At 39.7% G+C, this 27941-nt stretch overlaps 1 protein-coding gene across 3 annotated transcripts in view; it reads right to left on the bottom strand.

The window, feature by feature from the left end:
- fars2 (phenylalanyl-tRNA synthetase 2, mitochondrial) overlaps positions 1 to 27941 on the bottom strand; it is a 303084-nt gene that overhangs the window by 261752 nt on the left and 13391 nt on the right. Inside the window, exon 1 of one of the 3 annotated variants that reach the window (XM_062977692.1) lies at positions 2141 to 2164. The exons of the other annotated variants lie outside the window; for them this stretch is intronic. The gene's annotated coding sequence lies outside the window, so the exon portion shown is untranslated. Of the gene's footprint in view, positions 1 to 2140; positions 2165 to 27941 lie in introns of those variants that run through there. 3 annotated transcript variants of the gene reach the window in all.

Genomic DNA, 27941 nt, shown 5'->3' on the forward strand with positions numbered 1-27941 from the left:
TGTTAGCTTGCTACAGAAAAAACAACAAAGAACCTATTTAATGTACCACAAGATACTTTATGGGATGTTATATAGCTTTTGCTCTGCAATTTCACAGTTATACTGTTAGGAACCGAATATGTTTTCTTCCCTTTTTATTTTAAATACATAACAAATATATCCCACAAAGACTCACTTTAAAAATATAGACATTTCAGAAAATATATACAAGTATACATTTACCTAACATACTTACTAACATGTGCACTAAGAAAATATTTTTAAAGGCAACTTTCCGTTTTCTTACCAGAATATTATGTACATATTTAAGCTAAATTCCCACTGTTATTACTGTTTTATTAACTTGTTATAGTGTTAGGCACTGAGTGTGTTTTAAAATGTAATTTCCCTGTACAGTACTGTGCTGCTTTTATGAAATTTCCAAGATAGAAGTATTTAAACTGAGACTAACTAAGCAAACCTCTTTCCAGTTGTCCATTCCATCTCCCTTTTTTCTGGAGCATCCCTAACACTAAGGAGGCATTTATACCAATGTTACATAACAGAAAGAGCTTACTACTAAGAGTACTGTATATCAATGGATTAAAAATAATGTAACAATTCAAAACTGGATTGTACTCAGACCAGATTCAGTGATGCCCAAACTGAAGCTAATTCCACCCACCACTAAGATTTATTGACAACTTCAATATGGAAGGAGGCATAGACACATATGTACAGTGTATCTCCAAAAAGGAATATATGTCTCCGTAAGTTCAGCCCCCGGTGGTGCAGCGTGTTAAAGCACTGAGCTGCTGAACTTGCTGACCGAAAGGTTGGTGGTTTGAATCCAGGGAGTGGGGTGAGCTCGCGCTGTCAACTCCAGCTTCTGCCAACCTAGCCTTTCGAAAACATGCAAGTGTGAGTAGATCAATAGGTACCGCTCCGGCGGGAAGGTAACGGCGCTCAATGCAGTCATGCTGGCAACATGACCTTGGACATGTCTACGGACAACGCTGGCTCTTCGGCTCAGAAATGGAGATGAGTACCAACCCCTAGAGTTGGACACAACTAGACCTAATGTCAGGGAAAAGCTACCTAAGTTCAGTTAAAAAAAAGAATCAAGGTTGTGAAGGGGTTGAAAAGAAAGCTTCTTTGTCTTGGAAATAAATTTAAGCTGGAAACCCATTTAAACATAAACAGAGTCCAACAGAGAGTTATTCTGTGACAGCTCTTCAAACAGAAAACTGTCAGCTCTATTAACCCATATACTAAGCAAGATATGTCATTCGGGGTTTCTGTTTCGAGCATGTCTATTTTCCATAATGTGTCAGACTAAAATCTTACTTACATATTGGAAGTGGAAAAAATTAGAAAAGTTCAATAGTGCAGAACCAAAATCCAGATCAAAATTCAGAGCTCGAAAGAGCAACCTCCTGCAATACGGAGATGACAAGTTCAAAATCCCTTCTGTGATTTTACAGTCTTGGGTCACTGAATGGCCTGAACCTCTAGCAATTGCCAAGGCACAAGAATTTTAGTTGCAGCACTCACCTTGTTATTGAACTGACTTTTAAAAAAGCCAACACTGTCAAGTCTCATCAGGTTTGAGATTAAAGCTATTACATTTTGTATCATTTCCAGCCAAATCAACACCCTGGCAAAATTCATTCCAAGGCCTCAGATATATCCATCTCTTGTTTCAGGGCTGCAGCAAAGTTGAGTGCCAGGTTGGTTTCACAGCAGGTTAGGATTTCACTTGCTTTAGTGCTTACATTTATGTATTTAAAACTTTGTGCAGGAAGGTATAATAATTCAATCAATAATGTCTCGCTTCTCAAAAGGAAAATGAGCAGGACTAGTCCTAGCAGGAAATTTAAAGTCAGAAGCTTGAACTACATTATGCAAACTAGCTGCATTCCGAAAAATTCCAAACATCATAAATGGCTGCTTTGAAGAAAAAAAGTAGTCACATGGAGACAGGAGGACTTGGCCCCTCTCCATGCGACTGTTTTGCTATTGCAACTACCCACCTACAGCTGTTCCCCCATATTTCACAGAGAATAATCTGGAATCCTAGAAAGAGACACAACAGCTGGATCCTGGGGTAGAGCTGTGGGAGAAAGGTCACGGCTAGGAGAAGAGCTAAAGAGATATCTACCTGTTCTTCAGGAAGTGCTCCCTTTTCAAGTCTCCTTTACAGCAAAGAACTGCCAGAGTCTGAAAATATGAACAGTTTTGTTTCTAGTCTTTTGGTTTCAGATGTTGGGCATTTTTTTTAAACTTCACACATTGTTACGTAAATAGAAAATGATCAGAATGGTGTGTACATCACATCTCACCTACAGCAACTCATCAACTTGAACACACAAAAAATTGAATTTGGAAAACCATTTGGATAACAGAATTTGGATACCAGCGGATGGATGTTGTGCCCAAATCTGAAGAATTCATCCCAATACAGAATGTATACATCATATTTTATTGTCACCCCTACAATTTACCCCAATCAGCCCCACACATGTGAATAAAATGGGTTTGAATCCACAAGTACTTGAAAATCTTGAAGCAAGAGTCTATAAAAGTCACTCAAAGAAACTGGATATCAAAATAAGTCCCAAGAAAGGTATCAAGAATAGTGCAAACAAGATATCAAGAATTAATCCAAGGCATGAGTCAAACTAGAAACATAGGAAGCAAAACTGCAACACAGGAACAAGGGTCTTGGCTGAAGCAGAAATCCAAACTGCAAAATTACTGGAACATTCAACTGGATACACAAGAATCCCCAGAAACAAGAACAAGGCTGGAACTTGAATCAAGATACAAAGCTGCAGGAAATAACAAGGAATTTACAGAAGCACAAAGCAGAGATCTTCCTCTCTTGGATAAGCAAAGTTACCACTTCTGACTCTTTCAAAGAAAGCAGCCCTTCTTAAGGGAAACTCAAGTTCTCTTCCCGTGAGAAGACTGCTCATTATTTTGTTTTAATAGCAATTGTTTACTTCTTCTGACACACTCCCTTTCCCTCCTCTGCTGAGTCCTTCAAGCTCATTATCCCTATCCGCCTTATCACTTCCAGAATCCAAACTAGAATGTCCATCTGGCACCAGGAGATCCGACTTTGACTCTTGTAAGGAATGCAGTTCAAGCTGCCTGCTTGAAACCATTATGTCTCTGGTCCTATAATCCACTGGGACAAACTCTGGCTGCATCTCAGGCCCAAACCCAGAGTCCTCTGACAAGGCAGGTGCAGGGACAATCACAGGCTGAACAGGCCCAACCTCAGGCTCACCTGACAGCTCAGATGTAGGCTGGGCTACAACAGTTTGCAATTGGGCCAGGTAATACCTCTCCTAAGGTACACATGTAAGACTACACTATAAAAAAAATGGCTGATTTCTTTACTTTGTGTCCCAAATTCACGAGCCTGTGAATTTCTGTATTCTGAATCTCTGCATTAAACAATGTGACTGTGATCTTTTGCCTGCCTGTATCTTGAACTAAGATCTATTCCTCTTTGGAGGATATGAAGGTAACAAAGCCTGTGGATAAGGTGTATATGAAATACACAAATGAATTTTGTATTTAAGATCTGTGTTCCAGCCCCAAGATACCTCATTATATATAAATATCAATCATTATAAATGGAGATAAAATTGAGGATGTGACTGAATATGTATATCTTGGTCAATAAATACAGTCACATAATTTGGCGAATGGCAAGAAAACGCAAGGCTGCTTGGACGACTTTTAATCGAAACTGGACAATGCTAAGAGATGATAAGCTGCCAATGAATGTCAGAGCAGGTATCCTCAACACTACAATTTTACTGGCAATGTTATATGCATCAGAAGCATGGGCAACAAAGTTAGAGGAGGAAAAACTGGTGGTGACGCAGAGAGCAATGGAAAGAAGGATGTGTGATGTAAGATATAAAGTCAGCAATAAAGAACTGTGTCAAAAAACCGGGGTATGTGATGTAGTCAATGAAATGTATGAGGCAAAAAGAAGATGGGCAAGGCATATAGCATGAACAAAAGACAACCATGTCGACGAATGAACTGGAGACCAAGAGACCACAAGAATCCCTTGGGCAGACCTCATACTCGATGGGATGAACCAATGGTTAAGCTATTTGGCCAGAAATAGAAAAGAAAAGCACAGGATCATATATTTTGGCAAATAGTAGGTATGTGTGAAGCCCAAAGGAGTGGATTGATGACAAATCGGATAGGATAGGCTATATACCAATACAAGAATGTTTAAAAAATCCCTAAAAATTCAAAGCACCTTTGCTCTCGGGTATTCTGGATAAGAGCTACACAACATGTCCTTGGCACTTGTATTACACTGAATGTTATGCATAAATTTCTGCAGCTAAGACTCAGTAAGTCTTGTTTGAAACTGAACTCAGCTGAATAATAACAATAAAAAGCCTGAGTCCAGAAATGCACGTTGTTTACATCATCATCAAATCTGAAATGCTTTCATAGGGATCAGTCCTAACCAAAATTTGATTAAAATTTACATATCCAGTCTGCATTTAATGGCTCAATAAACTGATGTCTTCAACTGTACCTATTAGCTGCTAATTGCCACTGCCCTTTTATTCCTAGAGCTGAAATTTATTAAAATCATTATAAAGTTAATGTTGTACAGTAGACCGAGTATGGCCAATAATATATTACTCCTTACCACATTTAGAATGCTTTATTCTCTCTCTGGATCTAAAAGAGACAGCAAGAAACTTTAATACTGTATGAGAAACATTAAAGGACAATTTCATTTCCTGCATAAGCTATCAACAGAGTACCTCCAACGACCGCTAAGTTAATGTTACATGAACATATTTCAGCAAATGGCTGAAATGGCTGAAAATGTACAACAAGTAGCAGAAAGGGATGTAACTTTAAATAAAACTTGAACTGTGAAAACCTTAGTTTCCCTGTATAAAATAGAAATGATAACAGTGTTATCAAAACTAAAGACAACTGTCTAAAGACTAAAGACAACTCGGGCCGGGCTGTGGCGCAGGCTGCTGAGCAGCTGCAATAAATCACTCTGACCATGAGGTCATGAGTTCGAGGCAGGCCGTGGCGGGGTGAGCACCCGTCAATTAAAAATAAAAAATAGCCCCTGCTCGTTGCTGACCTGGCAACCCGAAAGATAGTTGCATCTATCAAGTAGGAAATAAGGTACCACTTATAAAAAAAGTGGGGAGGCAAGTTTAACTAATTTACGACCTGGAATGAGGAAGAGCCGTCAGAGTGGATGATGAAGCAGCTGCTCCTCCCTGTAGCCAGAATCGAATATCCCCTCAGGAGAAGGTTAAATTGCCTCTGTGTCTGTCTATCTCGGTCTCTGTTTGATGTGTTTATGGGCATTGAATGTTTGCCCTATGTGTGTATAATGTGGTCCGCCCTGAGTCCCCTTCGGGGTGAGAAGGGCGGAATATAAATACTGTAAATAAATAAATCCAGACTTAGGGTTTATCTACATTGTAGAATTAATGCAGTTTGACTTCACTTTAACTGCCATGGATCAACAATATGGAATTATGGGAGATGGGATGATATTGACAAGCTGAAAGATATTGACAAAGGAGAACAAAATGGTAAAATTTCTGGAAGCCATTTCCTATGAGGAGTGGTTTAGGAAGCTGAGAATGTTTAGCCTGGAGGAGAGAAGGTAAACAGGTGCCATGATAGCCATGTTTAAAGATTGGAAATGCTATCACAATGAAGATGGAGTACTAAGGCAACACCTAGTACATATGGGGATGGAGGTGTGTCAACCAATTCTGGATGGAATTACACTCCCCCTGAAAGACTGTGTTCGCAGCTTGGGAGTGCTTTTGGATCCATCTCTCCAAATGTCAGCTGAGGTAGAAGCGATGATCAGGAGTGCTTACTATCAGCTCTGGCTAATACGCCAGCTGTGCCCTTCCTTGATTTAGAGGACCGAAAAATAGTAGTGCATGCGCTGGTAACCTCAAGGTTGGACTTCTGCAATGCTGTTTACATTGGGCTGCCTTTGTACCAAGTTCGGAAATTCCAGTTGGTTCAAAGTATGGCAGCCAGATTGGTTATGGGAATATTTAGGAGTGAGCATATCATCCCTATCCTAAAGCCACTCCACTGGCTGCCAATTAGTTTCCGGTTAAATTCCGGTTAAATTAGTGACCTTTAAAGCCCTACATGGTTTGTGTCCAGGTTACCTACAGGATCACCTTTTCCCGTACAATCCGCCCTGAACACTGAGGTCTTTGGGGGGGGGCTCTGCTCCTCCTGTCAGAATCCAACTGGCAACCACCACCCAGAGGACCTTTTCATCGGCCACCCCACGACTGTGGAAAAACCTGCCAGTAGAGCTCTGACAGATAGATCAGCTGTCAGAATTCAAGGCACAAGTAAAAATCTATCTCTTCCGGCAGGCCTACCCAGACAGTTTTAATTATGAATTTTAAACTTTAATTCTCTGTTTAATTTTTGTTCTGTGTATTTTAATATACATTTTATGGAAATATGTTTCAATATTTGTATTTTACGGAATGCTTTAAAATGATTATATGTTTTAATTATGTGTTTTAGTAATGCTGTAACCCGCCTCGGGTTGTGAGGAGAGGCAAGTAAAAAGTAACATTATTATTACTATTATTATTGACAAGCTGGAAAGGAGGGCAAACAAAATACAGTAGTAAAAGTTCTTAAAAGTCATTCCCTATGAGAAGTGGTTTAAGGAACTGTGTATGTTCTGACTGGAGGAGAGAAGGTAAACACCGATGCCATGATCCATGATAGTCATATTTAAAGATTGGAAAGGCTGTCAAACTGAAGATGGAACGGGATTGTTTTCTGCTGCTCTGGAGACTAAGACATATAGTAATGGATTCAAACTGTATACATGAAAGTCAATGTATGTCTGTTTGTTTGTTTGTTCCAGAAAGGCTCCTACAAGGTGAAGAGACTAGATCTGGCTCACAGTCTAGCGTTTTCCCACGTAGTTACAATGGAAAATACAGTCAGTGCTGCAAATCCATGGGTTCTGCATGGATTCACTCATCTACAACTTGAAAAATCCCCCCTCCAAATATATTCCCAAAGGCAAACTTTTTATATAAGGGACACCGTTTTCCTATGCAATTCCATATATAATAGAATTTGAGCACCCACAGATTTTGTTGGGAGAGCGGGGCAAGGGGAGGTTCAGGAACAAACTCCAGTAGATATTAAGGTCTCACTATAGACAAAAACAACAAAAGCTTTATGTAATAGTAAGAATGTTCACTGGCTTATTTAGTAAAAGTAGAACGTTTTATATTTTTAATGCATTTTACACTGTCTTGGGAATATCTGGATAGGCCTGGAAAAAGAAATGCATGCAGAACAATTCATTCAACAGTTGGAAAATTATGGAACCTCTCATTACAGTAGAATTAAAACCCAGAATTTTACTGAAGTAGCCCTCCAATTCCACACAAAGGCCAGGCCTTTTAAAAGACTCTATTGTACGTAACAACAGATAGCTGCATATGAGTCTGGGACAAGATTTCACATGTAGAAAATCCAAATCTAACCAGAAAATTTCTAGCTCCTTTGCAAGCCCACTTGCAGCAAAGGAAATGTTAGGGCTGCAATACTATTCACCAGGAGTGGAAATCATGCAGCTTTCTGAAGCAGAGGCTTCCAAACTGTGGGTCATGACACATTAGTGTGTTGACTGCAATGTGTAGGCGTATCATATGAATGTAATGAGAAAGTTCTGAGTCTGTGTGAAATAAGCAATAATAAACCATATATTTTTAGAATATAGAAATGAAAGGTTTCATGAGACATGTTGTGTCCACATACATCTCATTATTACAATATATGTATGTGTCTGTACCCCTTCTAATGGGTTGGTTTAACCTCTGGTTTGCTAGTAAAACTGAATTACTGTGTCACAAAATGGTACATGTCTAAAAAGTGTCACCAACATGAAATGTTTGGAAAGGTATGCTCTAAAAGGTTGTTGGAAGCAAGTCCTTACATTCCTAGCCAGCACAGCCACAAGTGTGGAATGCTGGGAGATGCAGTCCAACTACATGTGGAAAGCTGCATGATTCCCATTCCCGCTATATATGCTCTCATGAAAAGAAAAACCATTCAGCTCAATGGGACTATTTTGTGAATATTCATACAAAGGACCAAACCATAGGAAAGATTTGTGATCTGAGATTTCCTATTACTCAGAACACCAGGTTGCTCCTCTTATTTTCTTCTCCAAAACAAGGAAGCAGTGAGCACACAACAATTGCTCAAATAAAGATGGTGTGCATTCTCTCCAGGACATGTAATCAGTGCCCTAATTTATGTGTTTAAATCTAAGAAAACTCAAACACCACCTACTATATATGCCAACATGCTGTCATCCAAAGAATGCTAGGTGGAACGTAAACTCTGAGTCACACTAAAACGAATGCTCACTCATCAGGGTCCCCCAACACCATCTAGAGGGAAAAAGCAGTCAGTACAGTCAAATGAGAAAGAGATGCAAGAGGTGGCAGAAGAGCATACCTTCACAAGTAAATGTGCTTCTGTAGCACTTTCACCACAAATAAAAAAATGCAGGACACATTCCATCCCACTATCTTATTTGCAAATCATTGTCACAATCCTTTTGATCCATAAACCCTAGTGAGCTAAATCCCTTTTGTGTTATTTTCTCTTTGCACTATTTTTTAACCTCTCCCTGCTAAAACTTTTGAGCACAGTCGACTTTTTACCTTTTTTCTACCATTTAACCCAACGAATATTACTTAAGCCCATCCGTTTCCATACTGCACTCAGTATAAGAAATGTTATTCTAAAAAGCAACAGTACTGAAAATGACGAAAGGTAAGTCCCACCCTGTCAGCTTCTCCATCTCTCAACTCTCACTTTGTCATATAGCCTTTCATTCCACCAGACTGGATTGGAGAAGCTGGCTCCACTCCATCAACTCTGCTGAAAAGCCAGTTCTTCCCTATTTTATTTCAAGGTCGAAACCACAACTTATTACCACACATCCCACTTTCCAATCTCTCAAAGTTACCTGTCCTTTGTATGAAAGAAGAGACTTGGGAAAGCTCACAAGTATAATTCTGTGCTATAACAACAACAACAACAACAACAACAACAACAACAACAACAACAACATAATAATAATAAAACTTTATTTTTATCCCACCCTATTTCCCCGAGGGGACTCAGAGTAGTTTACAACCACAAAAGATTGGCAAATATTCAATACCAACAAAACATAACAAACAAATCAATAAAATAAACAACAAAATTGCAATTTAGATATACAAGCATCATTCATTTTATACTGAAATAAATTGGTTGATCTCTAAGGTGCTGCCAGACGTTTTCCTTGATACAGATTTTATACAGTATGCCTTTCCTCATTTGCATGTTTCACGTTTGCAAATTTTATTATTTGTGGATTTGATTAATATGTTCTCTCTAGGAATCTCGCAATTCTCCAGGGTAACTCTATAGTCAGCTACTGTCATGTTTATTTATTATTTATTAAAACATTTATATTCTGCCCTTCTCACCCTGAAGGGGACTCAAGGAGGAGCACAATATATATAAGGCAAGCATTCCATGCTGGGACATAAAATAATTATAAATACTTTATATACAAATATTAAAACATTAAAAACATTAGATATTAAAACATTTAACATTAAAATCAGTTATATCTACTTTAAAATCAGCTGTTTAAATCAACTCAGGATACCATGCTGTCATCATAGAGATACAATGGAAGACATAGAGATTCCTACAGAGGTGATCTCTCAGAAAATAAAATAGGAGCTTTTAATTCATGGGTTTTCCACCCTTGCAGTGAATGTGGAAGGCTGACCGTACAACAGGATGGAGAAAGAAAAGCTTAAAGGATAATGTTCCCATTTATTCTGGATGTTTATGGACTAGAAATAAAAGTGTACATGACCATTGGTTCTGTATTACCCTTTTATCCCATGATTGGAAATTTTTCCCTCTTTCAATCCTGGGTATCAGCACAGGTAAAAGGATACAGGGAAAGAGAAGTGTAGTGTTTACATGTTAATATTCATATGTTTCTATGCCTCTCTCCCTCCCATCTCCTCTCACCCATTCACTCACTCAGGTAATAGACTGGACCTGAAATTGTGACAATTGTAGTTTATGTAAAACCCACCCTACTATATTCAATTCACTGCACTCAGAGACATGCTTTTAAGAAAATATGCACAGCCTTTTGAGAAATGAGGAATAATTTAAGGCAATGCAGAGGTTCATTTCACAATTTAGTCTCATGTTGGAAAACCAAACCCTGGAAACCCTGGCACTTTTTAAAGTTCAGAAATTTTTAAAAGGCACAAATCTTCCATGGAAATAACCCGTGACACTATAGGATACATGTACAGCTACTTACACACACATTACAATAGGGAAACTTTGATATTAACATTCATGGTACAAGGATAAAATGGCCCGTGTGATTTTCAATTAAGTTCAAGCACTTATGCCTGGAGGACTGGGTTTCTATCACAGAGGGGAGGGGGAGTTCACTGCAAGTCTCGAATGTAAAAAACAAGGAATTTGCTGATGAAATGGACAAAACACTCGCCCATTCCACAAGAACCATGTTATTCTATACAACGCTAGCCAGCCTTGAGAACTTCAGTCCTGCCATGCCCAGAGGCATATTTGGTGGGGTTTCAAGTTATCACCTTCTTGCTGGTTGCTCCTAGACTTTGAAGCTTACTTCCTACGAAAGACTAAGATGACCCTATTATCTTTCTCTTGTTGTCGCTGTTGTCAATTCCTAGATTTTTCTTGACACCATTTATTGAAAGATAGGACTGCCACTGACGTCTTCTAAGCCTGAGAGAGTGCAGCCAGCCAGAGTGGTTTATTGGTTTGGGTGTTGGGACTACGCTCCTGCTCAACCATACTAGGGTGACCTTAGGCAAGTCACACTCTTTCAGCCTCAGAGAAGTTAATGGCAGACTCCTGATTAAATTTTGCCAAAAAATCAATGATAGGATCTTTATTCTTTCTACCACCCTGGACATTGTTCCACAGATATGTGGGCCCACTTGCCTGGTTTCTGACAGATCTCACAACCTCTGGGGATGTCTCCCGCTGTTAGTCCTAGCTCCTGCGAACCTAGCAATATGAAAGCATGCAAATGTGAGTAGATAAATAGGTACCCCTTCAGTGGGAAAAGGCAAAAAGACTCTCCAAGCAGTCATTCCGGCCACATGACCAGGAGGTGACAACACAGGTGGCTTGGACATGGAGAAGAGTACCTCCCCCAGAGACAGAGATGAGCACCACCTCCAGAGCTGGAAATGAAAGGGGAAGCCTTTATCTTTGTGTATGTGTGTCTCAGTGTAACAAGGCATTGAATGCTTGCCTGTGTTTGTTTATATACTGTAATACACTCTGAGTCCCTATGGGGAGAAGGGTGGAAATTAAATAAAGTATTATTACATTAAATGAAGGAACATAACAGACACATAAAGCCTAAAAGAGTGTGATTTGCCCAAGGTCACGCAGGGAGTTTCCATAACTGAACAGTAATTCTAAGGTCTCCATTACTCAACACTCAAAGCACAACACCACACTGCCAATCTTTTCTGAACAAATCTTGACATTTAGACATTTCTGCTGTGAGACTCAACTCAACATCTACAGGAAGTAACCAAGTTATAGACATGATAGCTTCTGTAGGTTTATTTTTAACTTGAATATGTTTTTAAGTCAGAAGAGGTACATTTTTCAACACAACTCCAGCCAAAAAAAAACTAACATCTTAGCTTTGGATAGCATAGGGAATGGTTAACACCCCTGTGATGTTTGTTTTCCTGTCTGTGCCCCTGTTCAGATGATTTCACTTCACTTTCTGTCCCTGTGATAATTATATTTTGAAAAAATTGGTTTGTCGTGATAAAAAGGATTGGTGAGAAAGCCTCAGTGGAGACACCTTTTCCCCAGGATAACTCTTCCAGGAGTGAATTTCCCTTCTGAGGGGCAGAGTTCTCTCACTTCCTGTTGTCTCAATCTTGTTCTTAACTACGAGCCATGTTTAAGCCAGATGTTTGTAACTCGAGGACTGCCTGTATTTTGTATATGTCCATTAACAAAGGTCTAAGGTAATGTTTTTTTTTTCCATTATGATCTAAAGATAAAATAAAATCCAGGAATGGGACAATATTCACAAGAAACTATCTGTAGATGCTATCTCCACCTTAAGTAGGAATAGTGCAACATGGCGGATCTTCTGCAGTACAGGATAACATTCTGCTGAAAGACTAGCAATTATGATTATTTTAGAGTTCATCAGATCTATTTCCATAGAGTTTGGCAACATTCAAGAGAAATTGCTCCATCGGTGATCCCAGAACCAAGAATTCAAATGTTTTACCTTCCAACCGGTGACCACTGTTGATGCTAATGTAGCCTGAAGTCACTGAGGCCAGGAGCAAATAAAGCCAGCAGATGGCTTTAAATGAACATAACAGACAGGTGACAAAGCAGTCTGAGTGGAACAAAAAGAAAAATGGGAGCATTGCCACCACCATTATTGTTTTCATATTGCCACTTGGAAGGTGTTGTAGATTTAACAATGAATGCCAAAAACGTGACATGCCCATCTGCTTATTCTCATAAACCTATCTCAGTGTAAGGGTATAAAGATGAAAATACCTTCTGTATTTTCCTCTCAATAGATCTATTTGATTAAAGCACTGGCATGGGGCAAACCTGGACCTCATTCTCAATATCCACCATTTAGAACTCTATGATCACATCACTTACAATAACAATTAATGAAATAAGAGAAATCACTGTCAACGTTTAGCATTTGAAATAGTGTTTAAAGGGGTTTTTTACATGTTTGTTAAGTTCTCTAATGGATTGCTCCTTGCAGTATGCATTCATATAAACAGTATACAACACCAGAAGTTTGGAGCCAAAATAGATGTTTTAAAATAACATAGACATAAGCCATTCTCACACTCATTATTTTTAAAAAAGTAAGTGGGTACAAGTTTGAATTCTAACAAATACACATTAAATAAATGTCTGTATACTGAAACACATACACATTCATTCAGGTGGGACTAGAACTGCTGTTTTTGTCATTCTAGCTCTTCCTGACCTGGGAGATGCCTGATTTATTTGGTTGTGAGTTTATTATGAAGGGACATGACCTTCCACTTGCAGTCTGAAATGGCATGCTCCTACCAAAGCAGTGCAATGTGACATTTCTGGAATATAATTCAGTTCTCAGTCCCAACATATTCCAAAATAGAAGGGCCTGATTTTATTTTTATTTTTTTCAAGTATCAAGAAACATATGATGCAAGAATAACAATGGTTCCTTCCAAATCACAGTTGGCAAATCTGATAAGCATGCGCCATTTCCCATTCTGCAAAGAATTGTCTCTCTTTTTCCTTGCTAGCCATAACTATGCTTGACTGTTACAGTTCTACAAAAACTATAGTTCCGTTTTAAACCAGAATTTACCATCATAATTGTAAGCTGGTTTGTAAAGCAAGCTGGATATGATTAATTTAAAATATCAAAATCATATTTTAAAAAAAATATGACCCTCAATTTTGGAGGTCAATGGTATCTATTGCGAAGAAGTTTGAAATTCCCACAAATTAGTTATCAAACTGAAACATACATACAATCACAGTACATAATTTCTTCTCAGAGACTCAAATATTTTGGAGACAGGAACTGTCCTTACAATTAAAATAAATAGACAAGACATAGAAATGCTTGGTTTAGACACCAGCTCCAATGCTTGTACTGTTTCTATCGCAATAGTTATTGCTTTTGGCGACAACGAACACAAATACATTATGCTGGGTGATAAATGCATGGCAGGAAATTGGACTGGGTTGCCTTTGCAGTCTCTTTCAACTCTATGATTCTACATGCAGATTGTAACTCATATTGATTTTTAGCTTCCCACTACAAGTACAATAGAGTTTCGTTTATCCAACATAAACGGACCAGCAGAATGTTGGATAAGCAAAAATGTTGGATAATAAGGAGGGATTAAGGAAAGTCCTATTAAACATCAAATTACATTAAGATTTTACATTAAGATGCGAAGGTTGGATAAGTGAGACTCTACTGTATTATGAACCGGGAAAGATGTTTAGGGCATAGTGTGAGAAATCCACACAGATTTCTGTGCCCATAGTTGACATGGACACAACCATTGCTTTATAAAGCACCCAGCTGCTAGAAAACAAAGACCTTAATGTCTTATGGCTTGTTGACTCAATCTATTACAGTACTGGGATAATATATTGGAAGGAAAAGACTTTGGGAGCACATTAAAACCAGACAGTTTACTGTGGCATGGGTTCCTGCAAGCTGAGCCTGCTTTAACAGACAACCACAGGCCAGCCAAAAGCCAGAAGGTGATTTAGAAAAGGAGTTAGCTATATTAAAAGTAGGCAATTTTGCCAGACCAACTGCACATCAGGAAAATGGGGAGGCTGGATGTATGTCACTCTTAAAAATGGGCTTGAAGCACATTTTCAAAGTTACATAGGACTGTATAAAAAGGACTAGACATTTTGTTTTGCTCCACCAATTCCACAGGTCACTGGATACAAACAAGGTACAGTAGAGTCTCACTTATCCAACATAAATGGGCCGACAGAATGTTGGATAAGCGAATATGTTGGATAATAAGGAGGCATTAAGGAAAAGCCTATTAAACATCAAATTAGGTTATGATTTTATAAATTAAGCACCAAAACATCATGTTAGACAATAAATCTGGCAGAAAAAGTAGTTCAATACGCAGTAATACTATGTAGTAATTACTGTATTTACGAATTTAGCACCAAAATATCACGATATATTGAAAACTTTGACTACAAAAATGCGTTGGATAATCCAGAACGTTGGATAAGCGGGTGTTGGATAAGTGAGACTCTACTGTATTTCCAGACATCACTGACAACTTCCAGATAGTTACGGAGCACAGCAAGCAATCTTATCTAGACTGAAAATAAATCATCAAACTCCTCTTTTCAGGCAGTTGAGGCGCATCAGCATTCCCACGAAACTGACATTTGCAGTGAGATCTTTGCATACCATTTAGCATATAGAGCTCTCAGCTTGAGTGCATCTTTCCTTTTGAGACACCATATACAGATCTCTCTTGCCTTTAATAAAGATTTGCAACCTAACATGATACATTTTGGGATTCAGGCCATACAAATCCCTTGGCATCTCAACAATGTCCATCACTATCAATACGACTGAAAAAGCCTTTAAAAAGAAACCCTTCAAACTGGACTCTTTTATAATTGGCAATGAAAACAATAGTGTCATACTCTGTAAACAATGGAAGCTTGCCAAATTTTTCATTATAGTGGTAGGTAATGGATATTACTTTATTTCTGGCTATTAGAGTGATTGTGCATGTTTCAATTGATTCAGCAATCAGGAAGAGCAACTGCGGAAATATTAGTGCTGTATTGGATGGAAATTACTATGGAGCATGCAAAATCTTCAATGGGTTAACTGATGCAACCACCTATTGCCAGTTCATAGTGCCATTGTAATGAGTTATCAGAAAGAAAACAACCAAAATCACTTTTGAAATCCACATAAGACCCATTAATGAACTTCTAGACCCACTTGCTTGGATTGTAATACAGTAGAGTCTCACTTATCCAACATAAACGGGCCGGCAGAATGTTGGATAAGCGAATATGTTGGATAATAAGGAGGCATTAAGGAAAAGCCTATTAAACATCAAATTAGGTTATGATTTTACAAATGAAGCACCAAAACATCATGTTAGACAACAAATTTGGCAGAAAAAGTAGTTCTATACGCAGTAATGCTATGTAGCAATTACTGTATTTATGAATTTAGCACCAAAATATCACGTTATATTGAAAACATTGACTACAAAAATGCGTTGGATAATCCAGAATGTTGGATAAGCGAGTGTTGGATAAGTGAGACTCTACTGTACAACATTTATAGAGTATGTTCTAAATTAACTGAAAATTGCATTAATTCTACATGTAGTGCCATGGTATTGTACCATGGTAGAATATATCATAATTTGGCCCACAACCCAATACAGTGGAGCCTTGACTTAAGAGCATCCCTACTTACTTTTCAAGTTATGAACCAAATAGCATGCTAGCACAAGAGGGAGGGCTAGCGTGAGAGTACTTCAAGGTAGCAGCCTCTATGCCTCGTGCCTGCATGCCTCGTGCTCTTGTACGCTTTGGGAGATTCCTGATATGTTTCATGAAGAGAGGTAGAGAGAGAAAGCAAGAGAGGGAGGGAGGCTGGAATGAGTACTGTACAGTATGAAGAAAATGATGCATCTGCCTCATCACTTTGTGCTTTGTACTTCCTTGCCACAACTTTATACTTCTACCATTTTAAAGTTGATCTTTCTTTGTTTATTGTTGTATGTGAATGTGCAGATTTTGCCTTGCTGTCACATTGGCCAACACAAATTTTCTTGCCTCAAATGTGTTTCCTTGGCACAACTTTGTGTTTCTACCATTAAAAAGTTGATTTTTCTGTTATTATTGTTCCATGTGAATGTGCAGTTTTTGCCTTGCTATTACACTGGCCAATACACATTTTGTTGCCTCAACTGTGCTTCCTTGTGGCTGGATGGAACCAAGCAAGTTTATTTGTGTACAGTCTTTTATTATGTGCCATTTTTATATATTATTTGTTATTTATAAAGTACATTTTCTTATTTTAAAACACACAACCAAAAATGAGGGGGAGATTTCAGGGGGCCAGAACGGATTAATAGCATTTCAATGGGAAAATTCACTTTGAGATAAGAGTGATTTGAGTTAAGAGCTCAGTCACTGGATGAATTAAACTCTTAACTCAAGGTATCACTGCATTTCTGAGACTTCTCTATGTCTTGAAAGAGAACATAAACATACCATGTTTCCAGATGCTATTCAGAACCTCACATTCAGTATCCATCTTCAAACTTTTGAAAAGACATAAGCACAAGCAATAACTTGTGTTAGGGCATCAAACATGACCACTGCCTGAACCATTAAGCAGTCTTTGCATTAACTTATCATCATCCTTCATCATTTTCTTTATCCTCTGCGGCATGGTAGCATTTGATTTGTACAATGAAGACAAGTTTTCAAGTTATATTTTTGCAGCAAGGCATGATATGGGAGAACTGTTCAAATTAATTAGCTTCACATGATGACAGACTATTTGCATCCTTTGCTCATTAACCATGAGCAATTCATTGGTCACATTATCTGTTGCCATAGCTTTTGTGTTCAAGGAGACCAAAAGTCAGTATTATCAGGATCTAACATTTCTGTATTTGCTCCTCTGAAAATATCAGATCTTATCAGTTGCTCAGTAATTTTTCCCATTTCAAATTATCTCCGTTACAAGTACATTCTACATAGAAACTTTCATAGCATGTGAAGGAACACACTGCCTTCATCAGCCTCCAGGCAGAACAAGCATTCACATTTGCAGGTCTATGATCATTGATGCCAATATTAAAAAAAACAAGGGAGTTAAGGATGGATGGGAGTTTTTCAAAAGTGAAATACTCAAGTCGCAAATGCAAACAGTGCCAACAAAGAAGAAAAATAAGACAAATGCAAAGAAGCCAGAATGGATGTCCAAAGAACTTCTAACTGAGCTAAAGCTCAAAAGTGACATGCACAAGAAGTGGAAAAGGGGAGAAATCACCAAAGAAGAATTCAAACGTATAGCCAACACCTGTAGGGAAAAGGTTCGCAAGGCTAAAGCGCAAAATGAGCTCAGGCTTGCCAGGGACATAAAAACAACAAAAAAGGTTTTTTTGCTTACGTTGGTAGAAAAAGGAAGAAAAAGGAGGCGATAGGGCCACTGCAAGGAGAAGATGGGGTGATGGTGACAGGGGACAGGGAAAAGGCAGAACTGCTTAATGCCTTCTTTGCCTCGGTCTTCTCACAAAAAGAAAGCCATCTTCAACCTCAGCAACATGGAATGGACGAAGGATTTGGGGAAATCCAACCCCGAATAGGGAAACAAGTTGTCCAGGAACACCTGGCCACTCTAAACGAATTCAAGTCGCCAGGGCCAGATCAGATACATCCAAGAGTATTGAAGGAACTAGCGGAAGTTATTTCAGAACCACTGGCAATCATCTTCGAGAGTTCTTGGAGAACAGGAGAAGTCCCAGCAGATTGGAGGAGGGCGAATGTGGTCCCTATCTTCAAGAAGGGAAAAAAGAACGACCCAAACAATTACCGTCCGGTCAGCCTCACATCAATACCAGGCAAGATTCTGGAAAAGATCATTAAGGAAGTGGTCTGCAAACACTTAGAAACAAATGCGGTCATTGCTAATAGTCAACACGGATTTACCAAAAACAAGTCATGCCAGACTAATCTGATCTCTTTTTTCGATAGAGTTACGAGTTGGGTCGATACAGGGAATGCTGTGGATGTAGCGTACCTGGATTTCAGTAAGGCCTTCGACAAAGTCCCCCATGACCTTCTGGCAAACAAACTAGTAAAATGTGGGCTAGACAAAACTACGGTTAGGTGGATCTGTAATTGGCTAAGCGAACGAACCCAAAGGGTGCTCACCAATGCGCCGTCTTCATCATGGAAAGAAGTGACAAGTGGAGTGCCGCAGGGCTCCGTCCTGGGCCCGGTTCTGTTCAACATCTTTATTAACGACTTAGACGAAGGGTTAGAAGGCACGATCATCAAGTTTGCAGATGACACCAAACTCGGAGGGATAGCTAACACTCCAGAAGACAGGAGCAGAATTCAAAACGATCTTGACAGACTAGAGAGATGGGCCGAAAATAACAAAATGAAGTTCAACAGGGACAAATGCAAGATACTTCACTTCGGCAGAAAAAATGGAAATCAAAGATATAGAATGGGGGACGCCTGGCTTGACAGCAGTGTGTGCGAAAAAGACCTTGGAGTCTTCGTGGACAACAAGTTAAACATGAGCCTACAATGTGATGCGGCAGCTAAAAAAGCCAATGGGATTTTGGCCTGCATCAATAGGGGAATAGCGTCTAGATCCAGGGAAGTCATGCTCCCCCTCTATTCTGCCTTGGTCAGACCACACCTGGAATACTGTGTCCAATTTTGGGCACCGCAGATGAAGGGAGATGTTGACAAGCTGGAAAGTGTCCAGAGGAGGGTGACTAAAATGATTAAGGGTCTGGAGAACAAGCCCTATGAGGAGAGGCTTAAAGAGCTGGGCATGTTTAGCCTGCAGAAGAGAAGGCTGAGAGGAGACATGACAGCCGTGTACAAATATGTGAGGGGAAGTCATAGGCAGGAGGGAGCAAGCTTATTTTCTGCTGCCCTGCAGACTAGGACACGGAACAATGGCTTCAAACTACAGGAAAGGAGATTCCACCTGAACATTAGGAAGAACTTCCTCACTGTGAGGACTGTTCGGCAGTGGAACTCTCTCCCCCGGACTGTGGTGGAGGCTCCTTCTTTGGAAGCTTTTAAGCAGAGGCTGGATGGCCATCTGTCGGGGGTGCTTTGAATGCGATTTCCTGCTTCTTAGCGGGGGGTTGGACTAGATGGCCCATGAGGTCTCTTCCAACTCTACTATTCTATGATTCTATGATTCTATGACTTTAATACCACAACACCAAAGCATTGTGATTCCACTATAACTGCCCTAACACTAAACTGAAATATACTGAGATTTGTAGTTTTCTGAGCCATTTAGAAATCTTTCCTGGAGATTTTCACTTTTCCTTCCTTGGCCATTCCATGACATACTAATAATTCATCATTAATTTTACAGATTTTATTTTTCCTTTCTGTAGGTTTGGTTCCACCACAATGTTTCGACAAGGAAACTGACAGTGGACCTCTAGCAATGCATTTTTGAATATTTTTACATAAGCAAGTGCCTTAAAGTCATTTCCTACAGATGGCAATCCAAGGGTGACTCTGGGAGCCTGTGTAGTGTAGTGGTTTGAGTGCTGGACTAGAATTTTAGAACCCAAGATTCAAATACCTGCTCAGCTATGAAACCCACTGGGTGACCTTGGTCAAGTCACATTTTCTCTCTGCCTCAGAGGAAAGCAATGGCAAACACCTTTCGAACAAATCTTGTCAAGATAACTTTTTGGTAAGTGCCTCTAGGCGGCATAAAAGTCAGAAACAACTTGAAGACACACAACAACAAAGGTGGACCCCTCAATAGGGTTTCTTGGCATGATTTGTCAGAAGAGCCTTTGCTAAGGCAGAGAGTGTGGCCTGTCCAAAATCACACGGTAGATTTGTGACTGAGCAGGGATTTGAACTTTGTTCTTCAGAGTCATATTCCAAGACTCAAACCATTGCACTACACTGATTGTCAGATAAAGTTTAAATAGCCTACTTTGTGTTATTGTGAGCCAGGTACCAAGGTAGTATGTCCATTGGCCATCATTTACAGTCCGTACAAAACCCATCAACAAACTTCTTTCTCTATTCTACCATTTTAGTTTTCCAGATCACATTTGAGTTGTCACTGGTCTTAACACTAAAGATCTATATCCTTGACCATCTTCCCATCTAAAGTCAATACAGATTATCAACATCACCAGAAAGGTGAGTTCTACAGATTTTACTTATCCAATCAAAAGTAAGTATGTGTGACAGTTCTGATATAATGACTGGTCAACAGCTAGGACTCCAGCATACATACAGATGCATGTATTCACCACATTGTGGATACTTTTAGTTGCATGCATATCCAATTCTGCCTATAGGTAATTCAAGCCAACATCTTCACATACTGGTCAACTGATGGAATTGTGATGTGGTTTAAATTGGTTAAAACGGTATAGGAATCCAATACCATGTACTGCCATAATTAAGTATACTTTTCATTTCAAAACCTTTTGACACTTAAAAGAGAAAGACTTCTGAGATGTATTTGGAAGCTCTTTGCCTTTCTGGCATAAGGTAAAGTCCAGTCGTGTCTAACTCTGGGGGCTCCATTTCTAAGCCGAAGAGCCGGCGTTGTCCGTAGACACCTCCAGGGTCATGTGACTGGCATGACTGCATGGAGCTTCATTACCTTCCCGCAGAAGCGGTATCTATTGATCTACTCACATTTGCATGTTTGCGAACTGCTAGGTTGGCAAAAGCTGGAGCTAAAAGTGGGAGCTCACTCTGTTCCCCAGATTCAAACCGCCAACCTTTCGGTCCACAAGTTCAGCTCAGCGCTTTAACCTGTTGTGCCACCTGGGGGAATATCATCTATTTAAGCCAAGCAGTAATATATGACATTCAAAATGCCCTTTGAAATTCTTGTGGAGAGTTGCATTTGTCCATTCTTCTTTGCTTCCTAATAGACAGTTGTCCAGTTTTTAAAACCGGCATGCAGAGAAAAAAAAAGTTATATTGTGGCAGGTCCCTATCAAAAGGGATTCTACATAGTAATCTGAATTAATCATTCCATACATCAATTCAAAGGAAATAGCTTGGGATACTATTTGAAATCACCATATCAAATGGTTAAAATGTTACAATAGACCAAAAGTTTTTAGGAAGGAACAAAAATGTTATTTCTCTTGCTCGTGCTCTTACAGCACTCAACCTGTCAAACAGAGACTGAATAGACTTTTGCTTGTACAGCTCTTCGTCTACATTTTGGTGTAATTCAGATTACATACCTATTAGCTTCCCTAAAATTAGCCAAAAATTATGCATGACCTAGAAAATGACCTTCAAAGAACATGTTTGGAGTGTCACCTTCCTATACCATTTTTGCCACCATGGGGTTAATTGTTTTGCCATGTGTGTCTGTGTTTAACACACTAAGATCAGTTAAAAAAGAAACATATAGGCTGGCCTGCTATAGAACACCTGGAAAGATTCCATCAGCGTTGCCTCTGAAAAATCCTCCAAATCTCGTAGGAAGACAGGTGGACAAATGTCAGCATGCTGGAAGAAGCTAAGACCATCAGCATTGAAGTGATGTTCCTAAGTCATCAACTCCACTGGACTGGACATGTTTTCTGAATAGCTGATCACCTCCTCCCAAAGCAGTTACTATACTCCCAACTCAAAAACGGGAAACGTGATGTTGGTGGACAGGAAAAAAGATTTAAAGATGGGTTCAAAGCCAACCTTAAAAACTGTGGCATAGACACTGAGAACTGGGAAGCCCTGACCCTTGAGCACTCTAATTGGAGGTCAGCTGTTACCAACAGTGCTGCAAAATTTGAAGAGACACGAATGGAGGGCTTAAGGGAGAAACGTGCCAAGAGGAAGGCGCATCAATCCAACCCTGACCAGGACGGCTTTCTGTCTGGAAACCGATGTCTTCACTGCGGAAGAACATGCAGGTCAAGAATAGGACTCCATAGCCACCTACGCATCCACCGCCAAGACACTACACCTGGAGGACCATCATCCTTGAGCTACGGGGGATTGCCTAAGTAATTAAGTAAGTAAGTAAAGTAAAGTAGATCTGAGTGATACCGAAATCTCAATTTCACTTTCAGTCTTCCTTATTATATTTTCCATAATGAGGCTCCTAGTCCGCATTCTTAAAGCATAACATTCCTATATAAAAAAAATCCAAAATCCACAAAAGAGTGACAGATACCTTTATTGGCCAACCTAAATGTGCAAACTACATCATACAAGCCTTTGAAGCTCCTCTGGCTTCTTCAACAGGTAAAAGATCTTTAAAATCACATAGAACAATAAAGGTGATGATATCAGAGTCACAGACTTACATTTACATCTACAACTTGGTTTCAAATGTAGTTTCTTTTGTAGTTCAGTTATTATGCAAGCAAAGGCCACTCCTCTTCTTGGGCATCTAGGGCAAAGCATCTTAAACTTTTCCACTCTTTTGGCCTGTGATTTTTTTACATGACCCCAGGTATAGAAAGGAGCCCCGGTGGCAAAGTGTGTTAAAGCACTGAGCTGCTGAACTTGCAGACCGAAAGGTTCCAGGTTCAAACCCCGGGAGCGGCATGAGCGGCCGCTATTAGCTCCAGCTTCTGCCAACCTAGCAGTTCGAAAACATGCCAATGTGAATAGATCAATAGGTACCACTCCGGCGGGAAGGTAATGGCGCTCCATGCAGTCATGCCGGCCACATAACCCTGGAGGTGTCTATGGACAATGCCGGCTCTTCGGCTTAGAAATGGAGATGAGCACCAACCCCTAGAGTCAGACATGACTGGACTTAACGTCAGGGAAAACCTTTACCTTTACCTTACCAGGTATAGAAAATAACTATAGAAATCAAACATTTACCGATAACAAATTAGTATTTGCAGGGCTTGCTAAACAAGCTGATTTCCCTTTTTATGAAGTACAGCTGAAGCATCTCCAGGAGTCAACACTGTAAACATGGCACAACAGATTTGGTAAATGTCTAAAAGGGTTACTGGGTGGCATTCAGAAACTTTTTGGGACCTCAGCATTTAGCTAAGGGAACCCCATTGGGGCTGGGATGCACAGTTTAAGAAGCCCTGATATAGGGACCAGAGACAAAGGGCAATAAAGGACAGATAATAACATTTCAACCCCATTAGCAAAAGAAAAGCAATGTTCCCTGAGATTCAGGTTGTCCCTGAATCTGTGTGTCTCCTTATCAGAGTAAACCAAAGTTGCTGAATATCACAGATTATTTACAGAATCAGGGAGAAAGGAGAATCAGATTTCTTTCACATCTTCACCTGTACATGTTAATGTTGGTAGCAATTTATTTCAAAAAGCTTTTGCTAGTTATGTTTTTTAAAGTTGCCATAACAACTGCCATATAGCACATAACATATGTTACTTCTGAAGCAGACAGTTATCTTCCAAAATAAACACAATATGAGCACAAACAGTTCTTACATTCTGTCTGTGTCATCTGAAATGATCTATAGTGTTACCAACCACTGCAAATAGTGGGGATCTCAAGGCTTCAAAGCTTATGGCCTCCTGGCAAAGGACTTATATGTGGCCTGTGTAGGTTTTTGTTAAAAGGTAAAGGTTTCCCCTGCCGTTAAGTCCAGTCATGTCTGACTCTGGGGGTTGGTGCTCATCTCCATTTCTAAGCCGAAGAGCCAGCGTTGTCCGTAGATACCTCCAAGGTCATGTGGCCGGCATGACTGCATGGAGTGTCGTTACCTTCCTGCCGGAGTGGTACCTATTGATCTACTCACATTGGCATGTTTTCGAACTGCTAGGTTGGCAGGAGCTGGAGCTAACAGCCGGCGCTCAAGCCGCTCCCGGGATTTGAACCTGGGACCTTTCGGTCTGCAAGTTCAGCAGCTCAGCACTTTAACGCATTTCGCCACTGGAGCTCTTGTTAAGCACCTCTAAATACAAGATTATGATTTATTCACTATAGATGTTGGGCATAATCATTTCTATTATTTCCTAGCCCTTAGGCACTTGCTATCACTAATACGTATATTGATAACGTATATTGACACAACACTGCCAACACTTTAACAAAGAACAGCAGAATTGTCTCTGAGGCTGTTGTATCTTTCACCGCTTTGCCTTTTAAAGATGCACATGGTCCGTGGATTAAGACTTTGCAACTCTAACTAGAAATAAGAGTAGGCAGCTAGCTCTTTCCCTCCTTTAAAAATAAAAGACAATTGACTTCTGAACATATTTAAATCCAATCATCATGCCATTTTTGTAACCTTCTCCTTAATATGTTTTGGACTGCATCTCCCATGATCCCTTTACACTGACCTTGCTAAGAGAGGCTGGTAAGAGTTAAGGACCAAATCATCCAGAGAGTTTCAAACCGGGAAAGCCCAGATGACACACTGAATCTTTGTTGGAGGTTTGGGCGGGTTATAATGTGGAGCCAGCACAGGAGAGAATTATTATTATTATTACTATTTACACTTATGAAATGATACAGGATTTTCATACTGGCAATGCTTTCTGCTCTTAGCTACATTGCGGGCAGAGATATAACAGAACAATGTTTTGTCAATGCGCTGTCGAAGGCTTTTATGGGCGGAGTCACTGGGTTGCTGTTAGTTTTCTGAGCTGTATGGCCATGTTCCAGAAGCATTCTTTCCTGACGTTTCGCCCACATCTATGGCAGACATGCTCAGAGGTTGTGAGGCGTGTTGGAAACTAGGCTAGTGTGGTTTATATAGCTGTGGAATGTTCAGGATAGGAGAAAAACTCTTGTCTGTTTGGGGCAACTGTGAATGTTGCAATTGGCCACCTTGATTAGCATTGAATAGCCTTGCAGCTTCAAAGCCTGGCAGCTTCCTGCCTGGGGGGATCCTTTGTTGGGAGATGTTAGCTGGTCTTGATTGTTTCCTGTCTGGAATTCCCGTTTTCTGAGTGTTGTTATTTACTTACTGTCCTGATTTTAGAGTTTTAGAAAAATACTAATTAAGGTGGCCAATTGCAACATTACACTTGCCTCAAACAGACCTGGACATTCCACAGATATATAAACCTCATTTGCCTAGTTTCCAACAGACCTCACAACTTCTGATGATGCCTGCCACAAATGTGGGCAAAACATCAGGAGAAAATGCTTCTGGAACATGGCCAGACAGTCCGGAAAAGTCATAGCAACCCAATGTTCTGTCAGTTGGTAAATATGCCCATATGTTGAGAATTGGGCAATTCACTACCAGGATTTGCAATGGGGGTTCCAATCCTCATGTCATGTATAATGTCCATACTTTACTTAAAATAAAGTATCTAGATTTTATAATTATTTTCTTTGGATGGAAAGAGGGCAAAGTAAGTATGGTCCAAACTCTAAAATCACTGAGAAAAAAGAGCATCTCCTAGAAACATTCTTTTAAGAAATAAAATACATATAGCTTTTTTCCCCTAAAGAACTGCACAACAGAAAAACAATACACTCTGGATTCCTTTCAAGAATGAGAACAAGAGTAAGAGGCAGGCGTTAAGACCTGCTTCTTGCTTTTTATTATATAAACATTAAAGAAACTGCACACTGTGGCATGCTCCAGAATCAAAATCTTAAAACCTTGTTCTTAGCTTATTGATAATAGATTTGGAAATGGAAAACAAGAATAAGACAGGGAAGATCAAATGAATGCAGTGAATAAGAAAGAGAAAGAGACTGGCCACAGAAGAAGAGAAAACCAGACAGGGCTTTTCCAGACGAAAGGAAATTCTCAGGTTTCTTTTAGCAGCATAGCAGTGCTGGCCCCATGTGGGCTCCTAATGCAATTTGCTGCCTCTCCAGTGATGGATGTTGAAGGAAGGGGAAGAGATGGATAATGATATTGTCTATTTCCCCCACTACCGCAATTTTAAAAACAACAATCAACAGACTATGAACCTCTTATGCACTGGACAGAATAAGACAGGAGAAAGACTTAAGAAATAGCAAGGCAACTTTGGGCTCTTGGATTGTTATTTTTCATTTTAATCTAACACGCCCCAAAGAGCTCTCTCCCCAGACACAGTTGATAGCATTCAATTTCTAATACATCAAATAAAAACGAAGACACAGACACACAGAGATGGAAATGGGACAGTGAGTGAGGAAGGGTTAATTCAATTAATCATTGATATGCTTTGCAAAAATCTAATTGGATTACCTGTTTAAACATCTCAGATATTTTAGTCATTTCTACGTCAGACTTTCGGCTTTTACAGACATAAGCAAAGCCTGTTTACTTGGGTATATACGAGGGTTGAATGAAAAGTAATGCCTCTACCTTCATAACTCCTCAACAGATGGCAGTACTGGTATGCGGCAGGTACTGGCTTGTTCAGTAGACTCTCCTCTACAGTTCCATTTGGTGGGAAGCCTTAGCATTGAACGGTTATGTTGTTAAAGTGCAAAGTATGGAACCCTGCACAGACAGTCAGTCAATGCGACTTAAGCAACGTGCAGTCATTGAATTCTTGACAGCAGAAGGTGTCACCCCAAAGGAGATAGGCGTCATCTTCATTCTCATAATGCGAGAGGAGTTCCAGGCAAATTTCAAATCTGTGCGCTTTCATTTCAGGTGTCAGCATCCTTGGTACCCATCGTGCACAGATTTTCCGACAGCCAAGCAAAGCAATAATGTGACCCACACATTCTTGTGAAATGCCGATTATGCTTGAAATTTCTCTCTGAGTGATACGACGATCGTCCTGAATCAATCTGTAAACCTTTTGCTTGTGAAACTCAAGAGATTGCTGTCACAGGACATCCCAACTCTGTTTGTCATGCAAGTCAGATGTTCCCACCTCAACATCTTTAAACTTACTCGCCCAACAACACACAGTACTCACATCAACACAATCACCATAAACATCTTGCATTCTCTGATGAATCTCCTTTGGGGTAACACCGGATGTTCAAAAAATGCATGCTTCATTTGGATGATTTTACAGTGAACTAGTCAAGGAATCCCCAATCCTGAGCAATAGCAAATTTTTTATTCAAATCAGCTTCCATGAAGATAACAATAACAATAATAATAATGCTTTATTTATAGCCTGCCCTATCTCCTCAAGGGGACTCTTAAATATGATTGACCATCTTAAAAGTTTTTTTAGCATCATGAAAAACTTAGTATCTAATTATGAAGACAGGTAAAGCCTAAAGTGAACAATATTATGACTAGAGAATCTTGAATCTTTGTAGGGCAAGAGGCTATCTCTACAATTAGAAGAAAAGAGACAACTATGTCGTGGGGCAAAAGCTTGGGTGAACAGACGTGACAGCTTCCCCCTGAGGTTCCTGGCCATCTTTTCTTTGGAAGACAGATCTGCGTGCATCACATGGCCTTTCCTGAACCTCTGAAACAAGCATGGCAGACCTTTATCCTGTTGCCAATGTTAAAGTAAGTTCAAATTGTCAATCCAGTTAGCAGCTTTACATGAAATGGGAAGGTGCACCACCGTGTCCTTTACCTCAAGCAAAAAACAAAGACTTTTTGGTT

Source organism: Anolis carolinensis, chromosome 4 (genome assembly GCF_035594765.1).
Source record: "Anolis carolinensis isolate JA03-04 chromosome 4, rAnoCar3.1.pri, whole genome shotgun sequence".
NCBI classification, from domain to species: Eukaryota; Metazoa; Chordata; class Lepidosauria; order Squamata; family Dactyloidae; genus Anolis; species Anolis carolinensis.